The following is a 17864-nucleotide window of genomic DNA, read 5'->3' on the forward strand; positions in this document are numbered from 1 at the left end:
AAAGTGCAAAAGAGTGAAAGATGGGGAGACGTGATCTTGAGCTACAGGGCAAATCTGAGATCAACAGCAGAGATTATGACCTCTCTTTGCTGCAAAGTAGAAACGTGGCTTTTCCAGATGCATCTATAGGTACACAAGCTACATATGCTCTGACCCTCACCTCCATCTACAGAAGGAATGTAGCATGGCCCAAACGGGCATACCACACTACAGTACAGGCAGGGATTCTGCTGTGTCAGCATTTGTTAAAATATACAGCATCTTAGGTAGAAAAAATATCTCAACCTTTAGTTGGAATCAGTGGTGATGTCGAGAACTCTACCTCTGATGTGGAGAAATTAAGCAGCTCTGATAGACACATGTATCTCTCACTCTCCTGTACCTGCTAATAAGGTCACAAAGCAAATGCTCACAACACAAAATATGCAGTTGTTCATGAACACTTGTTTCCCAGGAACTCATAGTCAATGGGCATTGTTCAAAAGATAAAATTCTGCTTCCACATCTTGTATAGAACCATAAGAAACCGTTCTCCAAACCCCCGGTCAATCAGCAACTAAACGTGGAAAGCACTGTAATAAACTACTGCTGAATATCATCTGTGAAGGAAATTCACATTTCAGAATGAGACAATTGCATGATACTCTTTCATAAATAATCATACTGTTACTCCTTTTGACCTGAGTATCCAGTGAAAAAATTGGAGTATAATAGGTTGTTCCAGCTGGGAGTAGAAATTAATGATGAAGTCTGGTATTTTCTTTGATGCAATCTTGATTATTTACATGGAATGTATAAAGTCCTCCCTCTCTAAATCCAGAAGGGACCAAAAGCAGGGGATAACTTCTTTGCTTATAGCCTCCAGGCTCTTCAGCCAGCACCAGACCTAGAAGCTCCCTATACTTCTTCCAAGACCACACCAAGCTTACAGGCTGCTGCATGGCTTTCTTGCTTGCTCTCTCTCTCTCTCTCTCTCTCTCTCTCTCGCACACACACACACACACACACATACACAAAACACCCAGTGGAACTGTCTGCTTATATGGTGCTAGTTTCTGGACAGACTCTATTAGGCCTTGTTTTAGGTGTGGCCCTTTAGCTGTCTCTTGCAACTATCTTAAGTGAAGGGTGCATTCACACATCACATCAATTTCAACAAGACTTAACTTAACCCATAATAGGGTTTCCTTAAAAGCCAAACCACAGAACAAATCCCAGCTTGTCAAAGGGTATATCTACACTACGAAATTAGGTCGAATTTATAGAAGTCGGTTTTGTAGAAAGCGTTTTTATACAGTCAATTGTGTGTGTCCCCACACAAATGCTCTAAGTGCATGTAGTCGGCGGAGTGTGTCCAGAGTACCGAGGCAACCATCGACTTCCGGAGCATTGCACTATGGGTAGCTATCCCACAGTTTCCGCAGTCTCCGCCTCCAATTTGAATTCTGGGTAGAAATCCCAGTGCCTGATGGGGCTAAAATATTGTCGCGGGTGGTTCTGGGTACATATCATCAGGCCCCCCCTTCCCTCCTTCCCTCCATGAAAGCAAGGGCAGACAATCGTTTTGCGCCTTTTTTCTTGAGTTACCTGTGCAGACGCCGTACCACGGCAAGCATGGAGCCCGCTCAGCTAACCGTCACTGTATGTCTCCTGGGTGCTGGCAGACGCGGTACTGCATTGCTACACAGCAACAGTTTATTGCCTTTTGGCAGCAGACAGAGCAGTATGACTGGTAGCCGTCATCGACATAGTCCAAGGGGCTCTTTTAAACGACCTCAATGAGGTCAGGGGCGCCTGGGCAAACATGGGAGTGATTCAGCCAAGTCATTTCCCTTTTAAGTTTCGTTTCATGGCGATTCAGTCCTACCGTCAGAAGACGATAGCCAGCAGTCATACTGCACCGTCTTCTGCCGAGCACCCAGGAGATGACGATGGCTAGCAGTCGTACTGCACAGTCTGCTGCCGGCAAGATGTATAAAGATAGATGAAGTGGATCAAAACAAGAAATAGACCAGATTTGTTTTGTATTCATTTTCTCCTCCCTCCCTCCATGAAATCAACGACTTGCTAAACCCAGTTTTGAATTCTATCCTTGAGGTTTTGAGTTCTATCCTTGAGGGGGCCATTCTGTTTCTCGCAAAGCCACCCCCTTTGTTGATTTTAATTTCCTGTAAGCCAACCCTGTAAGCCATGCCATCAATCGCCCCTCCCTCCGTCAGAACAATGGCAGACAATCATTCTGCGCCTTTTTTCTGTGCAGATGCCATACCACGGAAAGCACGGAGCCCACTCAGATCACTTTGGCGATTAGGAGCACATTAAACACCACACGCATTATCCAGCAATAAATGCAGCAACAGAACCTGGCAAAGCGAAACCAGGAGAGTAGGCGACATCAGCGCGGTGACGAGAGTGAGTAGGACATGGACACAGACTTCTCTCAAAGCATGGGCCTTTGCAATGTGGGCATCATGGTGCTAATGGGGCAGGTTCATGCGGTGGAACGCCGATTCTGGGCTCGGGAAACAAGCACAGACTGGTGGGACCACATAGTGTTGCAGGTCTGGGACGATTCCCAGTGGCTGTGAAACTTTCGCATGCTTAAGGGCACTTTCATGGAACTTTGTGACTTGCTTTCCCCTGCCCTGAGGCGCAAGAATACCAAGATGAGAGCAGCCCTCACAGTTGAGAAGCGAGTGGCAATAGCCCTGTGGAAGCTTGCAAAGCCAGACAGCTACTGGTCAGTCGGGAATCAATTTGTAGTGGGCAAATCTACTGTAGGGGCTGCTGTGATGCAAGTAGCCAATGCAATCAAAGAGCTGCTGATATCAAGGGTAGTGACCCTGGGAAATGTACAGGTCATAGGGGATGGCTTTGCTGCAATGGGATTCCCTAACTGTGGTGGGGCCATAGACGGAACCCATATCCCTATCTTGGCACCGGAGCACCAAGCCGCCGAGTACATAAACCACAAGGGGTACTTTTCAATAGTGCTGCAAACACTGGTGTATCACAAGGGACGTTTCACCGACATCAACGTGGGATGGCCGGGAAAGGTGCATGACGCTCGCATCTTCAGGAACTCTTGTCTGTTTCAAAAGCTGCAGGAAGGGACTTTATTCCCAGACCAGAAAATAACTGTTGGGGATGTTGAAATGCCTATAGTTATCCTTGGGGACCCAGCCTACCCCTGAATGCCATGGCTCATGAAGCCATACACAGGCAGCCTGGACAGTAGTCAAGAGCTGTTCAACTACAGGCTGAGCAAGTGCAGAATGGTGGTAGAATGTGCATTTGGATGTTTAAAAGCGCGCTGGCGCAATTTACGGACTCGGTTAGACCTCAGCGAAACCAATATTCCCACTGTTATTACTGCTTGCTGTGCGCTCCACAATATCTGTGAGAGTAAGGGGGAGACGTTTATGGAGGGGTGGGAGGTTGAGGCAAATTGCCTGGCCACTCGTTACGCGCAGCCAGACACCAGGGCGGTTAGAAGAGCACAGGAGGGTGCGGTGCGCATCAGAGAAGTTTTGAAAACCAGTTTCCTGACTGGCCGGGCTACGGTGTCAAAGTTCTGTTTGTTTCTCCTTCATGAAACCCCGCACCCCTTCGTTCACTCTACTTCCCTGTAAGATAACCACCCTCTCCTCCTCCCTTCGATCATCACTTGCACAGGCAATAAAGTCATTGTTGCTTCACATTCATGCATTCTTTATTATTTCATCACACAAATAGGGGGATAACTACCAAAGTAGCCCAGGAGGGGTAGTGGAGGAGAGAAGCACCAGGAGGGGTGGTGGAGGAGGGAAGGACAAGGCCACACAGCACTTTAAAAGTTTAAAACTTTAAAACTTACTGAATGCCAGCCTTCTGTTGCTTGGGCAATCCTCTGGGGTGGAGTGGTTGGGTGGCCAGAGGCCCCCCCACCGCATTCTTGGGCGTCTGGGTGAGGAGGCTATGGAACTTGGGGAGGAGGGCGGTTGGTTACACAGAGGCTGTAGTGGCAGTCTGTGCTCCAACTGCCTTTCCTGCAGCTCAACCATATGCTGGAGCATATTAGTTTGATCCTCCAGCAGCCTCAGCATTGAATCCTGCCTCCTCTCATCACGCTGCCACCACATTTCTCTTCAGCGCACCACTCACTCTCTTCAGCCCGCCACCTCTCCTCCCGGTCATTTTGTGCTTTCCTGCACTCTGACATTGTCTGCCTCCACGCATTCCTCTGTGCTCTGTCAGTATGGGAGGACAGCATGAGCTCAGAGAACATTTCATCATGAGTGCGTTTTTTTTCGCCTTCTAATCTTCGCTAGCCTCTGGGAAGGAGAAGATCCTGTGATCCTTGAAACATATGCAGCTGGTGGAGAAAAAAAAAGGGACAGTGGTATTTAAAGAGACACATTTTATAGAACAATGGGTACACTCTTTCACGGTAAACCTTGCTGTTAACATTACATACATAGCACATGTGCTTTCGTTCCAAGGTCGCATTTTGCCTCCGCTCACCGCATGGCTAGCCCCTCATCCCTCCCGTCTCCCCTTGACTAGCAGCGGGGAACATTTCTGTTCAGCTACAGGCAAACAGCCCAGCAGGAACAGGCACCTCTGAATGTCCCCTTAAGAAAAGCACCCTATTTCAATCAGGTGACCATGAATGATATCACTCTCCTGAGGATAATACAGAGAGATAAAGAACGGATGTAGTTTGAACGCCAGCAAACATATACTGCAATGCTTTGTTCTACAATGATTCCTGAGTACGTGCTACTGGCCTGGAGTGGTAAAGTGTCCTACCATGGTGGATGGAATAAGGCTGCCCGCCCCAGAAACCTTTTGCAAAGGCTTTGGGAGTACATCCAGGAGAGCTGTGAATGCCAGGGCAAATTAATCATTAAACATGCTTCCTTTTAAACCATGTATACTATTTTAAAAGGTACACTCACCAGAGGTCCCTTCTCTGCCTGGTGGGTCCGGGAGGCAGCCTTGGGTGGGTTCGGAGGGCACTGGCTCCAGGTCCAGGGTGAGAAACAGTTCCTGGCTGTCGGGAAAACCGGTTTCTCTGCTTGCTTGCTCTGAGCTATCTACAACCTCATCATCATCATTTTACTTGTCCCCAAAACTTGCTTCCATGTTGCCTTCATCTCCATTGAAGGAGTCAAACAACACGGCTGGGGTAGTGGTGGCTGAACCCCCTAAAATGGCATGCAGCTCATCAAAGAAGCGGCATGTTTGGGGCTCTGACCCGGAGCGGCCATTTGCCTCTCTGGTTTTCTGGTAGGCTTGCTTCAGCTCCTTAAGTTTCACACGGCACTGCTTCGGGTCCCTGTTATGGCCTCTGTCCTTCATGCCCTGGGAGATTTTGGCATTTCGAAAACTGGAACGGAGTTCTGATAGCAAGGATTCCTCTCCCCATACAGCAATCAGATCCCGTACCTCCCGTACAGTCCATGCTGGAGCTCTTTTGCAATTCTGAGACTCCATCATGGTCATCTCTGCTGATGAGCTCTGCATGGTCACCTGCAGCTTGCCACACTGGCCAAACAGGAAATTAAATTCAAAAGTTTGCGGGCCTTTTCCTGTCTACCTGGCCAGTTCATCTGAGTTGAGAGTGCTGTCCAGAGCGGTGACAATGGAGCACTCTGGGATAGCTCCCAGAGGCCAATACCGTCTAATTGCATCCACATTACTCCAAATTCGACCCAGCAAGGGGTGGAGTAAGGAAATCAATTTTAAGAGCCCTTTAGGTCGAAAAAAGGGCTTCGTTGTGTGGACGGGTGCAGGGTTAAATCGATTTAACGCTGCTAAATTTGACCTAAAGTCCTAGTGTAGACCAGGGCCTAATGTAGACCAAGGGAAAGACAGACAAGGTAACATACTGAACACTGAGGCAGAATGTCTGAATAGATAGAAAGAACATTTTCAGGAACTTCTTACCATCCCATCAGAGCTGCAGCTCCAGGAGGATGCGAAGAGTCCAGTGACCACCGCTCTGTGTGATGTAAAGAATGTGACTATCAAGCAGCCTATGAGCTCAAGAATGACCATGCTGCCAGTATTTGCAGTATAGCTGTGAGCTGATCAAGCCCGGCAGGGATTCCATCTTGGAGTGGCTGACTCAAAAGTATGGATTTGTTGGAATTACTGGACAACTGGCCCTGTGGAATGATTTTGGAAAGGGAAAGGCAAATGCTGTGGGATGTTACAATCACCGCAGCATCACTTTGCTTTCTATTCCAAGCAAGACATTCATACTGATTCTTCTTGAGCATGAAAAGCCCACCATAAGGAATCTTACCATCTACAGCTAGCCAGGTTTATGACCAACTGATCAACCACAGAGCAGATTTTTCCCATTAGACAAGTTATTGAAAATGCTTGAGAGTTTTGGCACAGGAAGGATGAGGTGCTTATAGCCTTTATTGGTTTAAAAGTTCCCTTTGGCTCTGCCTGCAAGCTGCTTATGTGTGTCTGACAAGCTCCTCAACCTTCTCAGAGAAATGCACCGCCAAAGCGGAAGCTGCTTAGATACTAAGATGTCCAGCTGGTTTGAGTATAGCAGTGGCATCTGTAAAGTGTGCATGGCTGCCCCATGACTATTCAACACCATTATTGACTGAAAGATGGAAGCTATCATTAGCCTACTGGTGTACTTTATGACTTTGGCATCACAGACCTGGAATATGCCGATGACATTGCAACATTCACTTCCTCACAAACTAATCTTATGAATGCCCTGAAAATATTTATGGAAGAGGCAAGTAAGCTTGGTCTGCAAGTCAATCGGAAGATGAACAGACTGATGGACCTCTATGCCTAACCATCATAATCAATGGACAAGAAGTTGCATTCATCAACTCATTTGAGTACTTTGTCTCTGTTGTCACCAATGAGTGAGGTTGCCTTACAGACATGAAACAGCAAGGCTACATTTGTTATGCACACTTTTTAGAAGCCTCTGTGGTGTCAACACCACATGTCAACTCAGACTAAGATGCCTACCTATCAAGCAGCACTGGTGTCTACCCTTTTGTATGGCAGTGAAACTTGGGCCACCAGAGACTTCAGCTGGACACTTTCAACATGAAACAGCAACAAATATTGAAAGTATATGGTGGCTTCCTCATATTATGAATGAGGATGTCAGGTGTCTGGCCAACCAGCCTTCAATGGCTTTCTTAGTGACTCAGTGTCAGCTCAGTTGGCTTGGCCATCTGTTCCATATGCCATAGTTTATACTAGCCCACCAGCTTTATCTGTTTGATCCAGCAACACATGGAGGGATGTTGCATGGATGGAGAAGACCTAACAGATGGCCTCAAACATGCTGGAGGGATGTTGTGGTTTCCATCCGCACCTGCCCCAGCCTGAAAATAGAGCAGGTCACAACACTAGCAGGTGGAAACAGGTGATCCATGAGCAGAAGAATTAATGACTGAATAATAACAAATTTTAACCAGCTCATAACAGTGCTTAGCTCATGCCATGCACTTCACTGCAGAGAAAGGAATGTGACCCACCAGGTGTGTGCCTGTCCATGCAACCTTGGTATTCCCTTCACAAAGGCACAGGTAATTTGTAGTATGGTTCCGTCTGGATGGCAATTTGTAGTATGGTTTAGCAGGTATATCACTGTCACAGGGTGGCTTGCCCTTTAAGGCCTAGCCCTGAGGCTAGCCAACCCTGACTAGTGAATGAACCACACCTGAGAGAGATCAGGTGGTTTCACTATAAAGGTGGTTGACTCAAAGCAGGGGAGACAGACCCCTTAGGAAGGAGGAGATGTGCCTGGTTTAAAACTGGTGTAAAGACTGTTTTGGACTCTGAACGATAAACGTTTTGTCATTCGCTTCCCAGTGTAGACAAAGCCTAAGAGACTGACCTGCAGAGGTCACAGCAAAGAGGCAGGTGGCAGCAGAAAGTGACTGACAGTCGGCCGGTGGTAGTGGCGAGCAGTCATCTGGCAGGAGTGGAACGAGTAGCTGGCAGGGTGGCCAATGGCTGGTGGTGTTGGCAGCCAGAACAAGCGCTCAGATGGCAGAGGAAGCAAGATGCCTTCTTCCCTGGGTGGGAGGTGAACTCACACAGATGCACTTCTGAACCCTGCGTCCTCACTGACCAAGGACAACCACTGTGAGTGGGGTATCCTGAGAGAGCAGCGAGGGGCACAGAAAAGGAACTTTTGGTTGTAGAACTCACGAACATGAAGCAAAAGATTCTGCCCCTCGCACTCTGGGGTGGGTATCCTGCTTACAGTTTTATTATTATGAATCCTACTTACTGCATTTTCCCAAATTAATGTCAGGTGACTTCCCTCTTTTCATTAAAAGTTTCTTTTCTACACTCAGACTCTGTGCCTGCAAGTGGGGAAGTATATTACACACCAGGGATGGTGTGTAATTTTCCCAGGTTACTGGGTGGAGGCTCAAGCCAGTTCTGTTATATTGTTGAAAAGGAACCCCTAGATATTGAACCCAGTCCTGGTTGCTGCTGGCTCCACCTGGCAGAAGGGTTACATATGTATTTATTTTCATAGAATCATAGAATATCAGGGTTGGAAGGGACCCCAGAAGGTCATCTAGTCCAACCCCCTGCTCGAAGCAGGACCAATTCCCAGTTAAATCATCCCAGCCAGGGCTTTGTCAAGCCTGACCTTAAAAACCTCTAAGGAAGGAGATTCTACCACCTCCCTAGGTAACGCATTCCAGTGTTTCACCACCCTCTTAGTGAAAAAGTTTTTCCTAATATACAATCTAAACCTCCCCCACTGCAACTTGAGACCATTACTCCTCGTTCTGTCATCTGCTACCATTGAGAACAGTCTAGAGCCATCCTCTTTGGAACCCCCTTTCAGGTAGTTGAAAGCAGCTATCAAATCCCCCCTCATTCTTCTTTTCTGCAGGCTAAACAATCCCAGCTCCCTCAGCCTCTCCTCATAACTCATGTGTTCCAGTCCCCTAATCATTTATGTTGCCCTTCGCTGGACTCTCTCCAATTTATCCACATCCTTCTTGAAGTGTGGGGCCCAAAACTGGACACAGTACTCCAGATGAGGCCTCACCAATGTCGAATAGAGGGGAACGATCACGTCCCTCGATCTGCTCGCTATGCCCCTACTTATACATCCCAAAATGCCATTGGCCTTCTTGGCAACAAGGGCACACTGCTGACTCATATCCAGCTTCTCGTCCACTGTCACCCCTAGGTCCTTTTCCGCAGAACTGCTGCCGATCCATTCGGTCCCTAGTCTGTAGCTGTGCATTGGGTTCTTCCATCCTAAGTGCAGGACCCTGCACTTATCCTTATTGAACCTCATCAGATTTATTTTGGCCCAATCCTCCAATTTGTCTAGGTCCTTCTGTATCCTATCCCTCCCCTCCAGCGTATCTACCACTCCTCCCAGTTTAGTATCATCCGCAAATTTGCTGAGAGTGCAATCCACACCATCCTCCAGATCATTTATGAAGATATTGAACAAAACCGGCCCCAGGACCGACCCTTGGGGCACTCCACTTGATACCGGCTGCCAACTAGACATGGAGCCATTGATCACTACCCGTTGAGCCCGACAATCTAGCCAGCTTTCTACCCACCTTATAGTGCATTCATCCAGCCCATACTTCCTTAACTTGCTGACAAGAATACTGTGGGAGACCGTGTCAAAAGCTTTGCTAAAGTCAAGAAACAATACATCCACTGCTTTCCCTTCATCCACAGAACCAGTAATCTCATCATAAAAGGCGATTAGATTAGTCAGGCATGACCTTCCCTTGGTGAATCCATGCTGGCTGTTCCTGATCACTTTCCTCTCATGCAAGTGCTTCAGGATTGATTCTTTGAGGACCTGCTCCATGATTTTTCTAGGGACTGAGGTGAGGCTGACTGGCCTGTAGTTCCCAGGATCCTCCTTCTTCCCTTTTTTAAAGATTGGCACTACATTAGCCTTTTTCCAGTCATCCGGGACTTCCCCGGTTCGCCACGAGTTTTCAAAGATAATGGCCAATGGCTCTGCAATCACAGCCGCCAATTCCTTCAGCACTCTCGGATGCAACTCGTCCGGCCCCATGGACTTGTGCACGTCCAGCTTTTCTAAATAGTCCCTAACCACCTCTATCTCCACAGAGGGCTGGCCATCTCTTCCCCATTTTGTGATGCCCAGCGCAGCAGTCTGGGAGCTGACCTTGTTAGTGAAAACAGAGGCAAAAAAAGCATTGAGTACATTAGCTTTTTCCACATCCTCTGTCACTAGGTTTCCTCCCTCATTCAGTAAGGGGCCCACACTTTCCTTGGCTTTCTTCTTGTTGCCAACATACCTGAAGAAACCCTTCTTGTTACTCTTGACATCTCTGGCTAGCTGCAGCTCCAGGTGCGATTTGGCCCTCCTGATATCATTCCTACATGCCCGAGCAATATTTTTATACTCTTCCCTGGTCATATTTCCAACCTTCCACTTCTTGTAAGCTTCTTTTTTATGTTTAAGATCCGCTAGGATTTCACCATTAAGCCAAGCTGGTCGCCTGCCATATTTACTATTCTTTCGACTCATCGGTATGGTTTGTCCCTGTAACCTCAACAGGGATTCCTTGAAATACAGCCAGCTCTCCTGGACTCCTTTCCCCTTCAAGTTAGTCCCCCTGGGGATCCTGGCCATCCATTCCCTGAGGGAGTCGAAGTCTGCTTTCCTGAAGTCCAGGGTCCGTATCCTGCTGCTTACCTTTCTTCCCTGCGTCAGGATCCTGAACTCAACCAACTCATGGTCACTGCCTCCCAGATTCCCATCCACTTTTGCTTCCCCCACTAATTCTACCCGGTTTGTGAGCAGCAGGTCAAGAAAAGCGCCCCCCCTAGTTGGCTCCTCTAGCACTTGCACCAGGAAATTGTCCCCTACGCTTTCCAAAAACTTCCTGGATTGTCTATGCACCGCTGTATTGCTCTCCCAGCAGATATCAGGAAAATTAAAGTCACCCATGAGAATCAGGGCATGCGATCTAGTAGCTTCCATGAGCTGCCGGAAGAAAGCCTCATCTACCTCATCCCCCTGGTCCGGTGGTCTATAGCAGACTCCCACCACTACATCACTCTTGTTGCACACACTTCTAAACTTAATCCAGAGACACTCAGGTTTTTCTGCAGTTTCATACCGGAGCTCTGAGCAGTCATACTGCTCCCTTACATACAGTGCTACTCCCCCACCTTTTCTGCCCTGCCTGTCCTTCCTGAACAGTTTATAACCATCCATGACAGTACTCCAGTCATGCGAGTTATCCCACCAAGTCTCTGTTATTCCGATTCTCTGTTTTCAACCCACTCAGTCTATTATTTTGCACATAATCCTTGAATAGTGTATCTTCCATCAAAAAATATGACCAAAGGTGGAAAGATTTAAAAACTTATCAGAAAGTTAGCCTACTTAGAATGCAAAAAATAGCTTTTAAATTTGATGAGGGATAACCCTTTTATGCAATCTATATCAAAGTGTAATTCTGTTAGGCAGATTCTTGGCTGTTTGCCAGTCTGAGCTCGTATGTGGAAATAAAACTGTTCTAAGCATTGTAGATTACCATTTCTAAAAATCAACCCATGCTTTCACAAGTTACATGACTACTTACAGTGCTATAAAGAATGAATGTGATAGCTATAACATCAACAGAACTGGAGATACAATTTCCAAAAGCAGTAATTGAAAAACAGGAAAGTAATTAAGCCTTGGATAAATCTGCAGAGTATTTTGCTTAAAGCAACTAGCAAATCCAATAGACAATATTTCTGCTCCCTTCAGAAGTGAATTACATCTAGCAGAGCGTGCATTTCAATAGCATAATAGGAACTCATGACTGGAAAAGACATATAGAACAAGGACCCTTAGCACTGCTAACATTTGTCCATTGTGAAATGTTCATTTTTAATAAGCTTTTTACTTAAAACACTGCTTACAAAAGCTCATCTGATGATCTACTCCACAGGATCACTATTAATCACCATTTCTTGCTGTTCCTTCTGAATATCATCTTTGCAAACACATACAAATTAGATTTTTTATCCACCTCAGTTTTTTCCCAAAAGATCTTTCTTGCTACACATAGGTCCATTGTACAATCCAACACTGTACCATCTGCAGAACTGGGTTATTATTGGAGCTGGCTGGAAAACATTTCAAAGTTTGTTTTTCGCCAGAATCGGGATAAAAGCCAAAAGTTTAAAATTTTTCAGGAACCAGATATTCTGAAAAATTTGTATACAGAAACATCACATGACCTTATCAAAAAGTCATGTTTTGATAATGTCAAACCTAATATAAAATATTAATTACATATGTTGACTATGTATAATATTAAATATCTTATAATAGACCAAATGAATGAGTTTAAACAATAAACTCCATCTCATTTTCAAATAGTTTTTAAAATGTTTTCATCAAAATAGACATGTTCCCACAAAACATTTCAATTTCAAGAAGATGGTATTTTCCAGCAGAACACGGTGCCATTGAAAATTTGTCGTCCAGCTCTAGTTATAATCTAGTTGACTCCAAACAGTTAAATTCCGGAAACAATATGGGCAGTGGATGGCTGATGGTCATAGCAGGGCTGTAAGTAGATCATAGTCTAAATTCATGCTTAAAGTGTGGCTCTTCCCCCATATCCCTGGGGCTGGGGCACAAAGGCTTGAGTCTACTACTGCCTTTGAGTTAACGGATTGGGGTAAAATTTTCAAAAGTGCCTAAGGGCCATATTGTTAAATATGTATGGGCACCGAAAGATGCAAACGGTGGGGTTTTGAAAATAATGGGAGTTAGGCACCTGAGTGCTTTTGAAAATCTAGCCCCAAGTGACTTTGATGCCTAAGTCCCATTGAAAGTTTAAGGCACAGTTTAAAGTTTCCAGCTTGGTCCTTTAGCTCAAATTGTAGCAGATCATGCTTTTACAGCCAGCGGTCCCAGGGTTCAATCCTTACAGAGGACACATTTACAGTAAGAGAACTGTTCTGGCAGTGAATATGGGACATTTAATGGACTGTGTTTCTTACTCAGCCTATCAGCCTTTCCCGGTGCCAGCTCTGTCCCTCCAGGACTAGCCATACCAGGGGCCAGTGCTGCTTATGTAACTAGGATTTGGCAAATGGTTTCAGTCACCTGATATTTCCTTTTGCTCACACTTCCATGCCCCCTCCTCTGGATAGCTGAATTCATATGCTAGCTACAACTACTTTAGACTGCTTCCCCAAGGTGAAGGATCCACAAATATGAGCATGCTCCAACAAGGAATTCAGGCACCTAACTGGGAAGTATATACAAATAAATCTGGCTTTGGCCAAGTGAGATCATCCAAGTGTACCAGCAATTTATGAGACTGACACTGCCAACCAATGCATGGGGGCATAGGAAGCAGACAGCTCAGTATCACCAGGCAAAAGACCATTTCTAGGAGGTTTGGCAAGCCCAACCTCACCCACCTTTCTGCAAAGAACTAACCAGGTTCCCAGCACTAGACTTATCTCTGTTCTCTGCTATGTGCCCACAACTCCAAAAGGGTGAATGCTTTACACACAAGTTACTGCGAGAATTTGTCTCCAGGTGCTCAGTCCCAGTCTGCTGCTAACAAACACCAGTATGTCTTCTACAATAAAAAACAGAGCATGAGCCTTCCCCCTTAGGCATGCAGTGATTTCATATCATTAGTGAAGCAGCTTTGTATTAAGCTGACAGCAATACCTTATTTCACCAAAGACCTCCAAAGTATAAGCATCCCTAAATCAGTAATTCTCAAAGGGAGTCTCTCCCTCTGTTGAAATCTGTTAAAAACCATTTAATGAACAAAGCACTCTTGCTTATGGCATAAGTTACATACTGTAGTATAACCAGAGAAAAAGCAGGATGAAAGATTATTATAAAGAGAATTACAAGACTATTTAACCGAAGGCATTTTTTAGAAGAAATATTTTCTCTTTTAATATTTGAAGAAGCTTCATAAAGGAATGGATAACAATTGCACACACAAAATCAGCATCGCTGGGTAGTGCATTTACTCATCTTTGATGCGTCTCAGAGGATTTCCATTAGCAGAAAGTGGATCAAAACATTCCCTGCTATGGTTGTTTAGCATATTATAGTACGTTTATCCGTGATCATATTTTTCTCCCCCATTGAGTACAGAATACTCCCATTAAAATCAGATACTAGTCCATCAGATTTAAAGGCACACTATGAAAGTCAATCACCTTATCATCAGGAGCTATCAAAACCACAACTCCATCAGTCTGCCAATACATTAGAACTAGACTTTCACATATAGTTCCAAATTGCAACCCAGTTTAATATCAACAATGATCAGATTAAAAGAGGGAGTGGGCAAAGGAGAGGGAGAATCGATGCTCTGCCTAAAAACCTCATTTCAGTGTTGCCACATGTTTCTGCTAAAGAGTGAAATAGTTAATATCGACAAGTTTTCCTCATCAGGATTCTGGATATTACCCCCACTGAGATGAATGAAGGCAGTTAATACCTCTTAGAGTTATTGTTTCTGTCCTGCTCCAGACTTGGGAAAAGAATCCATGTCCATTTAATCTTCAGGTGGAGACATTCTGGAATGGGAATGGGAATGGCATCAGTGAGATTATAGGCCTCTTTCTCATCAATACTGGGAATCTGTTTTCTACAGTATGACACACCAATGTGACATATGTAAATTACTATAAAAAGATCAGTTTCCTCTAAGCAGAGTCAGGACATACTGGATATTCACCAACTCTAAAACCACTTCTAACCGAAGCATTTTCCGCTCTAACCCACTAGGGGGAAAGAAAGAAAAAAAAGCAAGATAATTAAATTAATTAAAATGTAAAAAGCCATTGCTGATAGTGAAAAGCAGTTTTTGAATGTGAACCTCATTCATTCAGCTCTTTCAGACAGGCAAAAGATTCAGAACATTTATTGGTGAAAGGAAGTGGTTACCATTAGGGAGTGCATCAGTTTCCTAATATGCCCATAGATTTTCAGGGCTTGTGTGCCCTGCAGCAAATATGAAACAGCAGCTGCTGTTCTTTGACCTCTACAGTGCACAAATTGCCACAATCGCTCCAGGAAATTTGAGGAATCTGGGGATTTTCCCCCGCCATCATTAAATGTTAATGTTACAATTGTTTCCTGAGGACAAAGCTGATGGATATCTGGAGTTACTCGTCCATATCCCCTAAAGTTCAGTGTCTCACTTGAGAAAGATGTGCTCATTAAAAAATTTAGAAATTTTCTTACATGCACCCTTAAAGCATAATTTATAAATTAAAAATAGGAAATATTACCAAACAAAGAATGCTTTCTATTATACAAGAAAGTGGGCTTAAAAGTCATTGCTCTTCAATTTTGTGCTACTAGTAAGTTATTAATTTTTGAACTAAGATCAAAGAAATGGAGGATTTGCATATTTTCACTTAAGGATCAATTCTTCAGGATAAATGAATGACTGCTTCAAATGTTAGCACCCTGACTAGTGGTTCATATTTTTGAATCTATAAGTATTTCTCCTCCACCATGCTCATCACCTGTCTACTGAAGTGATTACTCTGCCAGAACCCCTACCAGATAGATGTTTCAATTCTCACACCCAAAAAAGAAACTACAGCTTTCATCGCACTCCTTCACATCTCTGCTGTTTCTTTAAACGCACTTCCAAACACATACTATGCAGATGCATCAAGAAAAGTGTTAGTCAAGCTAAATTTTTCTAGATATCATCTGTTTTTTTTTTTTTAAAAAAGGCATTCAGTTGTCAGACTCATAGACTTCAAGGCCACAGTGGACCATTGTGATTCTAGACATTTATTACGAAGTAATCTCCTTACAGTGGATCGGTGTTTTAAGGAAGCAGGGGGAAGATCAGAACTTGGGCATGGCTCTCTTTGAGCTAAGCAGCAGAAGGAAAATATGTCAGCACTTGTGGAAAGTTAGAAGAATGTAAGGGCTTATCCTCCAGAGGGTAAACATTTAGTATGTACCACCCCAAGATGTACTGATTTGCATTACAGCAAGAAAAAAAAAAACTGAATCCAATGCTGCCCCAGTAGCAGCAAAACTAACCATATGGATTCTTGCTCACGTTTAGGCAGACAAGAGAAGTGATCAAATTTCTATCTAATCTCTGTAGGCATACCTATACCATCTAAGCACTGGATTAGTAATGAAGAGTAACATTGATCCTTTTCCCGTCAATCATTTTAGATCCATTAAGTGACATTGCTCTTTTTGGTGGTCTTGATGGAAAAAAGAAAAATAGTACTAACCCATTCTGTAGCCATCATTACAGCCATTGAAATGGAGGACTCCTATTTTGGTTCCCTACAGAGATTTGGATTTATCCTATCCTTGGCGGTAGGGAATCCCAAAGCTGAGAGACTTCCACTCAGAATACATTATTCTCAGGCTTCAATGTTTTCAGCTTGGGGATTTCAAGACACAAATGTCCTAATAAATTCCCACTGCCACAATAACATGGTGGAGGGTTCTCTGAAATCGCAGACCTACCAGAAGGCAAGAAAAGAGAGCTTTGCTTGTCTTTATTCTCATGCAGTCTCCAATTGTGGAGCTGGCAACGTAGCATTTCTAGGGGAAGCCTTATTAGAACTAGGTTTGGCATTTAGACCACAACATGGTCACGGTTAGACTCCCATTAGTTCCTGTAGGAGCCTTATCCTGAACAAGCCTACACCAAAGTATTATTGGCTACTGAGTTTAAGTCCACCCTGAATTCCAAAGGAAACTTGCGGTCAGTATTTAGCAAGGACATCTGCACTTTCTGCCTAAAAGAACCATAGCTACACAAATGAGCACAGGGTGGAATAACTACTGCAAGTAATAACTCAAGATGCTGCAACTGATTACTCACCCAACATCTCCTTATCCCTATCTCCAACCATTCTCAGACGACTTCAACTACTGACCTGTTATCAATATTGCTGTGGCAGAGGCTCAGGCTGAAGCCACCTATTAAGAGCCTTGCTGCCTTGAGGTTTTGAATCCCAAACCCTGCTCTATTTATTTATGATTTTTCTCACCAGGATAGCCTCAAAGTACCCATCTTGCTGGTTTCAGGGTCCCAAAGGGAGAACAGTCACACACTCACTTCAATGTAATCAACAGTGAAGGAGCAAAGATCATTGTGATCATTCACTCAGTTAATTTGCAAGTCTGCAGACCCAATAGGGCGCCCTGAGCTAGATGCCCCTGCCAGTTGTTCTTGGGCTCTAAAGTTTCAACATGGGAAGTTCTCTTCCAAGAAGAATGTACTACACAGATTCTTTAGCTGCAAACAGAGGTGCTATCAGCAAGATTTCCTATTAAAAAGCAGGATACGAGAAGCTTCTTTCAAAACAATCCTCCTTAACTAAGTGCTCACATCTCACTTTCCCATGTAGACTTTAGGTGTACAATAGGGGAAACAAAGTTGCTGTTAACTGACCAACCCACCAGTAAACTTCACTTTGCCCACTTCCTCAGTATCATACTGAGAAACTACTCATTTGAAGCCCCAGATATGTAGGTAGATTAGGAAATGTCTAGGAAGATGTGATTAGGTTTCTCTTTATGGTTTTGACTCCTCTGTGCTAACCCCAGGTGCTTTTGTTTTGCTTGTAACCTTTAAACTGGACCTTAGGAAAACTATTCTTGATTTTTATCCTTGAAGTTACTCTTAAAATCTAGCGATAGTGAGTTTCCAGTTTTTATTTAACATTTACCTTTAAGAACAGGATTGGATTTCTGTGTCTTAAGAGGTTTGTGCACATGTTTAATTAGCTGGTTGCAACAGCAGATTTCCTTTTTTCCCCCCTCCTTTCTCAGCTCTTCTCTGGAGCAGGGGGGTTTGAAAGGGCTTGAGGGT

Source organism: Lepidochelys kempii, chromosome 3, assembly GCF_965140285.1.
Source record: "Lepidochelys kempii isolate rLepKem1 chromosome 3, rLepKem1.hap1, whole genome shotgun sequence".
NCBI lineage: Eukaryota > Metazoa > Chordata > Testudines > Cheloniidae > Lepidochelys > Lepidochelys kempii.